Genomic DNA, 8,674 nt, shown 5'->3' on the forward strand with positions numbered 1-8,674 from the left:
CGGGGAAAATAAGTATTTGACACATCAGCATTTCCAGCAGTAAGGGGATTTCCAAGTGGACTATTGACACAACATTCCCACCAGATGTTGCCATCAAGCCAAACATTGAAGTCATACACACAAATCAGAACATTTAAGTATACAAGTTAAACCATAATAAATAAAGTGAAATGACACAGGGAATAAGTATTGAATACATGAAGATAACAAGGGGCAAAATGACATAGAAAGCCAGGAGATCACCTGAAATCTGTCAGTATTGATGGAGAAACCCAGTCCCCTATCAGTACTAACTGGAATCAGCTGCTGTAGTCCTAATTGATGGCCCATAAAGGCCCCTCATTACCCAGAAGGCACACAGGAAAGACTTCATGATGGGTAAAGGCAAAGAACTCTCACAAGATCTGCGTAATCTCATCGTTGAAAAGCATTGTGATGGGAATGGTTATAGGCGCATTTCCAGAATGCTGAATGTTCCTGTGAGCACTGTGGGGGCCATTATCCGGAAATGGAAAGAGCATCAGTTCACCATAAACCAGCCACGATCAGGTGCTCCACGCAAGATCCCTGTCCGAGGAGTCCACAGAATAATCAGGAGAGTACTCCAAGAGCCAAGAACCACTCGGACAGAACTTCAGGAAGACCTTGCATCAGCAGGTACTGTTGTGTCAAAGAAAACTATAAGCAATGCACTGACCCGCCATGGCATCCATGCACGCTCACCACGCAAGACTCCATTGCTGAACAAAAAGCATGTCAAGGCTCGGTTAAAATTTGCGCAACAGCATTTGGAGAAGCCTGTGGATTATTGGGAGACTATAGTATGGTCAGATGAAAGCAAAATAGAACTTTTTGGCAGTCATTCTACACACCATGTTTGGAGGAGAAATGGCACTGCTCACCACCCCAAGAACACCATACCAACAGTTAAGTTTGGGGGTGGAAGCATCATGGTTTGGGGCTGCTTTTCAGCAAGGGGTACTGGCAGACTTCATATCATTGAAGGCAGGATGAATGGAGCGATGTACCGGGACATTCTGGATAAGAATCTGCTGCCATCTACCAGGAAGCTAAAAATGAAAAGAGGGTGGACATTCCAGCAAGACAATGATCCCAAACACAAGGCCAAGGAAACAATGAAGTGGTTCCAAAGAAAGAAAATCAAGTTGCTTGAATGGCCCAGTCAATCACCTGACCTAAATCCCATAGAGAATCTATGGAGAGAACTGAAGATTAAGGTTCATAGAAGAGGCCCAAGGAACCTCCACGATTTAAAGACCGTTTGTGTGGAGGAATGGGCCAGAATCACTCCTGAGCAATGCAGACGACTGGTCTATCCATACAAGAGGCGTCTAGAAGCTGTAATCACCAACAAAGGCTTTTCTACAAAGTATTAAATAAAGTGTGTTCAATACTTATTCCCTGTGTCATTTCACTTTATTTATTATGGTTTAACTTGTATACTTAAATGTTCTGATTTGTGTGTATGACTTCAATGTTTGGCTTGATGGCAACATCTGGTGGGAATGTTGTGTCAATAGTCCACTTGGAAATCCCCTTACTGCTGGAAATGCTGATGTGTCAAATACTTATTTTCCCCGCTGTATAAAAAAAAAATCTAGTATTAAAGTATAAAGTGTCAGAAATATCAGCATTATAAAAATAAAAATTAACAATTGAAATCTGGAAGAGTGGCTAAAGCTCAGCCCCAACCAGGTCATGTTTAGGCACAACGAGCCTTAACAGATCTCCAAGCAAATGTCTAAAAAATAAAGGACTCGGGGTGTTGCAATGACCCAAAGTCAAGAGCTCAAACTGACTCAAATGCTGTAGTGGGATCTTCAGAGAGCTGTGCAAAAGTTCTGTCACTCACAGTAAAACATCATTCCTTTAGCTTATGTGCGTTTAGATTCTGTGTCTGGTGCATTTGTTAAGATCAACTCACTTGGCAGAAAGTTCATATTAAACAGTTTTGCTGTGAGGTGTGTGTTCACCACAGCGTGTTGCTTACATCTTCTTGCAGGGGATGGTTTTAGTTGATCGTTTGTTGGATTGTTGTAATTTGGTGTTTGTTCACCTTGCTGTTATTCTTCTTCAAATGTGCTCTGATTGTTCAGATAAAAAAATAAATAAAACCAAATATATTTAAAATGTACACTAACTAAACTGAACTTATGGAGCCCCGCAGGGGACATGGGAGAAAAAAAAATTAAGACGGACTTTTGCGAGATCTCGCAAAACAAATTCACCTCCAAATCAGTACTGAAACCTTAGAAACAACCGCAGCGATGGAGGACACATACCCATTTGAGCGATTCATAGATTTTTACTTTGAGCTTGGACTAAACTATAAAGACATTAAAACTGTGCTTTGCAGTAGACACAGTTTTCATATAAGCGAAAGACAAGAGAGAAGAAGAGTTCTTAGCGCAAGGGGACACACTCGCCACAAAGCGTACTCTGACCTGGCCGTCTTGGTTGAATTTATAGACAACCAATTGCAGTACTCTGGGCAGCTTCGCGGATACCAATGGATGTACGCTAAATTCAGGGAACATGGACTACGCTTGAGAAAAGAGGATGTGCGCTTGGTTTTGAAGGAGCTGGATCCCCGAGGTGTCGCACTGAGGCAAGCAAGACGTTTCAGGCGAAGGAACTATTTTTCAAAAGGGCCGAATTTCATCTGGCACATGGACTCCTACGACAAACTGAAGCCATATGGCATCTGTATCAATGGTAGTATTGACGGTTTCTCGAGAAAAATAATCTGGCTTAATGCGTACACAACAGATAGTAATCCGAAAGTAAGAGAGATAAAGGAAACTGAGGAAGTGATAGAGAGGTAATACACGAAGTACTGTGAGAGATGAGACCTGTGCCAGGTTTAGGAAATGGAGAGACTTGCAGGAAGAAAGAGACAAGACAGGGAGAAGCGGTTGAGAGGAGCAGGGAGTAAATGAAATGAAAAATTGTGTAAATACTATAATTTAGGCTTAAGCAATCGGCCGCCTTAAGGAAGAGCTCAACAACCAAGACTACAGTAACATCTATGTTGAAGATGTTGACATGGCATATGAAAATTTCTTATCAATAATATTAACTATTTACAATTTGGAATTATTTAGATTGGAATATCCAAATAACTTAGTAATACAAAATACAATGATCAGTGACATAAAACAAATTGATTATTACGAATGGAGTAGATGAGCCAAGCAGGTAGTAATAAGACCAATAGTACTAATGTAAGATATCACAGCATAACAGTAACCGTAGTTAGTGTGTGAAACACTTGTACAGATGACATTAGGTAAAGCACATGATTACAAAAATTCACATGATTGTTTAAAAATAATAAATTGCATAAATATAAGAAACTTTCCTCTCAGTGAGTGAGTTGTCTCATTGTGATCTGCGTATATGTATATTATATGTACATGCGATCCCATTTCTTAAATTTCTGTATTCTTTTTAACAGGATGAGCTGGATGACACTGAACAGGTTTGGAATACACACTCCATCAGACCATCAACAAACATCAATATCCCCAGTGGTCGACCTAATGTAATGTATACATTGCCTGAGCTCTACGGGACAAGAGACTTCTATTGCCCCACTGAAGAAGAACATGTTGAAATGTGTAAAACTGAGTGTGTTTTTCGACTGACCAAACCATGTGACCCCGATGTATATGAACTGTGCTATATCATCATGACTGAGTCCCATCTGACTCCACCAACAGACCCATATCAGGCTGTGAACTTGTACATGCATTTAAGATAGAACATCATGGCATTAGTGTAAATTGCATACACTGCAGCGAGAACATTTCTCAAAATTGACCTGTGCTATATGTGAGAAAGCTAACTTCTGGATATTAAACAGACTGTAAACTGTAAGCTTTCTAGTACACAGTCATTTATGAGAATATCTTATATAGAAATATTTATTGTTGTGTTCCAGGAGGGTCAGTGAACTAAAGTATAAAGGGGAGTCTCTGCCTGTTAATGATATTCTGAGTGTTCTTTAGCACAAAAACATTGTAATGTTCTGTCAAATGTTATCAAGTTTTATGTCTATGTGTATTACTTCAAATTACTTTAACTGTCTATTTGGCTTGATACATGGATCAAAACATAAGACACGTCTTAATTTAATGTGTTAGGAGTTTTAATGTACAGTGTTTACTCAGATAATGGTGGTTTATGTTGAGTATTTTGTAATAATTTTTAAATGGTGAGTTGGTATTTATTTACACCATCTCTATTTGTTAATGATGGGAATGTTTAGTTGTTGATGTTGGCTAGAATACAGTTTAAAATTGAAGAGATATTCTATTATGCCTTGTTGCTTTATATATATTATAACGCCAACTGTCACACTGGCAGGCTACATGAAATGGTACTAAGGGGCATCATAATCTGAGGGGGGGGGGGGGGGGGCACCTTGGCATTTTTCTAAACTCAAGTTTCTCTGTCTAAAAATATAATTATTTCATGTCATTTTTGCTATTTTTTTAAACTATTTATTCTGATACCAGACGAGCTTTAGTTTTTCGATGTTGGTTAAACAAAACTAAATCGAGACCTTTTCAACTCTTAGAATTTCTAATAGATATAAACATTCTTTTTTTGGTCACTGAATTTATCTGAAGCTTATTTTATCAGCTGAATAACAAATTCTTTGCACCCACCTGTTCTGTTGATGAACAGCAATTTCATTCGAATGCTAGTTTTGCAAAACTCACCACTTCTGAAATGATGATACAGCGGGGAAAATAAGTATTTGACACATCAGCATTTCCAGCAGTAAGGGGATTTCCAAGTGGACTATTGACACAACATTCCCACCAGATGTTGCCATCAAGCCAAACATTGAAGTCATACACACAAATCAGAACATTTAAGTATACAAGTTAAACCATAATAAATAAAGTGAAATGACACAGGGAATAAGTATTGAATACATGAAGATAACAAGGGGCAAAATGACATAGAAAGCCAGGAGATCACCTGAAATCTGTCAGTATTGATGGAGAAACCCAGTCCCCTATCAGTACTAACTGGAATCAGCTGCTGTAGTCCTAATTGATGGCCCATAAAGGCCCCTCATTACCCAGAAGGCACACAGGAAAGACTTCATGATGGGTAAAGGCAAAGAACTCTCACAAGATCTGCGTAATCTCATCGTTGAAAAGCATTGTGATGGGAATGGTTATAGGCGCATTTCCAGAATGCTGAATGTTCCTGTGAGCACTGTGGGGGCCATTATCCGGAAATGGAAAGAGCATCAGTTCACCATAAACCAGCCACGATCAGGTGCTCCACGCAAGATCCCTGTCCGAGGAGTCCACAGAATAATCAGGAGAGTACTCCAAGAGCCAAGAACCACTCGGACAGAACTTCAGGAAGACCTTGCATCAGCAGGTACTGTTGTGTCAAAGAAAACTATAAGCAATGCACTGACCCGCCATGGCATCCATGCACGCTCACCACGCAAGACTCCATTGCTGAACAAAAAGCATGTCAAGGCTCGGTTAAAATTTGCGCAACAGCATTTGGAGAAGCCTGTGGATTATTGGGAGACTATAGTATGGTCAGATGAAAGCAAAATAGAACTTTTTGGCAGTCATTCTACACACCATGTTTGGAGGAGAAATGGCACTGCTCACCACCCCAAGAACACCATACCAACAGTTAAGTTTGGGGGTGGAAGCATCATGGTTTGGGGCTGCTTTTCAGCAAGGGGTACTGGCAGACTTCATATCATTGAAGGCAGGATGAATGGAGCGATGTACCGGGACATTCTGGATAAGAATCTGCTGCCATCTACCAGGAAGCTAAAAATGAAAAGAGGGTGGACATTCCAGCAAGACAATGATCCCAAACACAAGGCCAAGGAAACAATGAAGTGGTTCCAAAGAAAGAAAATCAAGTTGCTTGAATGGCCCAGTCAATCACCTGACCTAAATCCCATAGAGAATCTATGGAGAGAACTGAAGATTAAGGTTCATAGAAGAGGCCCAAGGAACCTCCACGATTTAAAGACCGTTTGTGTGGAGGAATGGGCCAGAATCACTCCTGAGCAATGCAGACGACTGGTCTATCCATACAAGAGGCGTCTAGAAGCTGTAATCACCAACAAAGGCTTTTCTACAAAGTATTAAATAAAGTGTGTTCAATACTTATTCCCTGTGTCATTTCACTTTATTTATTATGGTTTAACTTGTATACTTAAATGTTCTGATTTGTGTGTATGACTTCAATGTTTGGCTTGATGGCAACATCTGGTGGGAATGTTGTGTCAATAGTCCACTTGGAAATCCCCTTACTGCTGGAAATGCTGATGTGTCAAATACTTATTTTCCCCGCTGTATGTGTTGTTGAACTACCGGACAAATAAACTGAAATCTAATCAATTTCTAATTATTTTTTTTGGACTATGTAGTACAGACAACTAAAAAATTACGAATGACAAAAGCATATCGACAACATCTGTGTATTGACTGCCTGTGTTCCCAGGCACTTTCATTTAAGAGAAGGGTAGACAGAAGTGCATAATCTGTCAAAAATGTAGCAATATTTTATAATTAACCATATATACTATTTAATCTAATTAGAAATCCTGGCCTACAATCTTGTTTATCCAAGAAACTGTTAAATCTGATAATCATTGCTTGGTAATTTGTAACTATATAAGACAGTATAAAGAATTGTGAATCATCTGTATGTCACATTATGGCAAAGTCCTTTCAAAAAAGATAACTTGTGATGGCAATATGCTTTTTAACAAAACAACTAGTAAACATTTTGGAAGCTAATGAAGGGAAAATAGGACTTATTGTTACAAGATGATGTTTATAGGCCACATCAGCTGTAAGAATTTGTAAACAGGATCTTATTAACTTTCAATAACTTTTTTGGCAACCACAGTGACATTCTTTACTAATATTAATGGACCTTTCACCCTAAAATCAAATTTACACATTTTTCTGTTTGCTAGCTGTAGTATTCGTTAATCCACATTGTTTTAGTGTGAGTTGCCCAATTTTAGAGATATTGACTGTACAAGCCTACCCTTCTCTTGTTTCACATGGTACTTAATGCTTAGTAGCAATGTCTTTATGTAGACCTTATGTAGCTTCATGTAGTTTTTCAACAAGGAAGAGATCTCTACAGCTAATACCTCCCAAAACTAGGCAACTCACGACAAAACATTCTAGATGGATAAACAGCAAGCCAATGTGTGTCACTGTGGGGTATGCAGGTGTGTTGAGAGAACGTACCCAAAAGCAGAAGAGGAGAGAGAGAGGGGACACTGAACTTAAAACAAAAGCGAGCCTTTATTCTGGCTGATGGCAGGAGTAAAAGGAAACAATGACAGTGTACAGCAGATTTTGATGTGATCTGTCCCTCTAACGCTAAACACAAACCTTGTTTTCAACAGAAGTTAAAGATGCGGTCATTTTCAAAGAATTTTAAACAATAAAGAGTCCTTGTGAAATCTGAGCTAACATACAACTAAACCATCAGAAAATTAAATTTGTGACTGCTTATTATACGGCTAAATATATCAAATGCTTCAATGACAAATGAAACAAGACAATTTATGAACTCAAGGATAATCATACATATAACAATTACAGCTGTAACCATTAGTACACTCATCAAGTTCAAATGATGTCCATTTCAAAGTAATTGCTGGAAAGGACATTGCCGATGGCAGGCTGCATGTTGTTCTTAGGTGGTAGGAAGTGGGAACCCATCCTTGTAAAAAGGTCAAGCAGGTCCTCTTCATCATTTTCATCCATTGTGCCTTGGAGAGCCTTCTCAACAGCTGATCTCTCAACAGGAGGGAGATAGTTGAGAAACGATGCAATCAGAATGTCTACATCAACTGAGTCCATTCTGTGGATTCAAGCTAAAATGAAAGTCTTTGACAGCCTCACTGGAAAGACACCATGGTCTAGTAAGCCTTTCACCCATATCTGCCCAACTGCTTGCCATTCAGCCTCACTAAAGTCTGGTCTCAGCCTTGGAACTCGTTCATTTTCACCTTCACACTGTTCCAAAAATTGCTCCCAAAATGCAGTGTAAACCTCCCTTGACACCCCAGCATCATCAACAGCATTTTTATTTACAAAGTTCATCTTTAAAGTCTCATTCAGAATGCTACTGTCCATAAATACAGCCAAAAGATCATCAACAACTTTTATTCTGCGAATTGATACATGTAGGGGGCTCTGTGGGTCTCCTGAATTTGATGGGGAAAGTTGGTTGCTTGAATCTAAAGGCAAACCTTGTACAATGAAATTCAGTCCATGGTCCTGAGTAAAAGACAAAACATGCACATTCCATAAGAAATGCAAATGAATTGTACAGATTACACAATATCAATGTTCTGAAAAAGTTTGAAATTTATTTGTCTACTTTTAGTGGGCTGTACATTCCTAAACCATGGTTGCACTGACAATTTATATATAACATTAACAGTTTGGCCTGATGGATGTCCTCGTATGCCTCACAGAAAATTATACAAGTGTTCTTTACATGTATGAGAAGACTCACTTCTGTGCAAAAAAGATAGAGAACACAATAGTGACACCAAAACAATGTCTCACTGCTGTGTTATGTAAATAATTTGATTTCAAGACTAAATTTCCTGTTTAATCTT

At 39.0% G+C, this 8,674-nt stretch overlaps 1 pseudogene; it reads right to left on the reverse strand.

Moving 5' to 3' along the window:
- Positions 1 to 6,388: 6,388 nt before the first annotated feature.
- On the reverse strand, positions 6,389 to 8,387 carry LOC146491904 (uncharacterized; annotated as a pseudogene).
- Positions 8,388 to 8,674: the final 287 nt, after the last annotated feature.

Source organism: Neolamprologus multifasciatus, chromosome 23 (genome assembly GCF_963576455.1).
Source record: "Neolamprologus multifasciatus chromosome 23, fNeoMul1.2, whole genome shotgun sequence".
NCBI lineage: Eukaryota > Metazoa > Chordata > Actinopteri > Cichliformes > Cichlidae > Neolamprologus > Neolamprologus multifasciatus.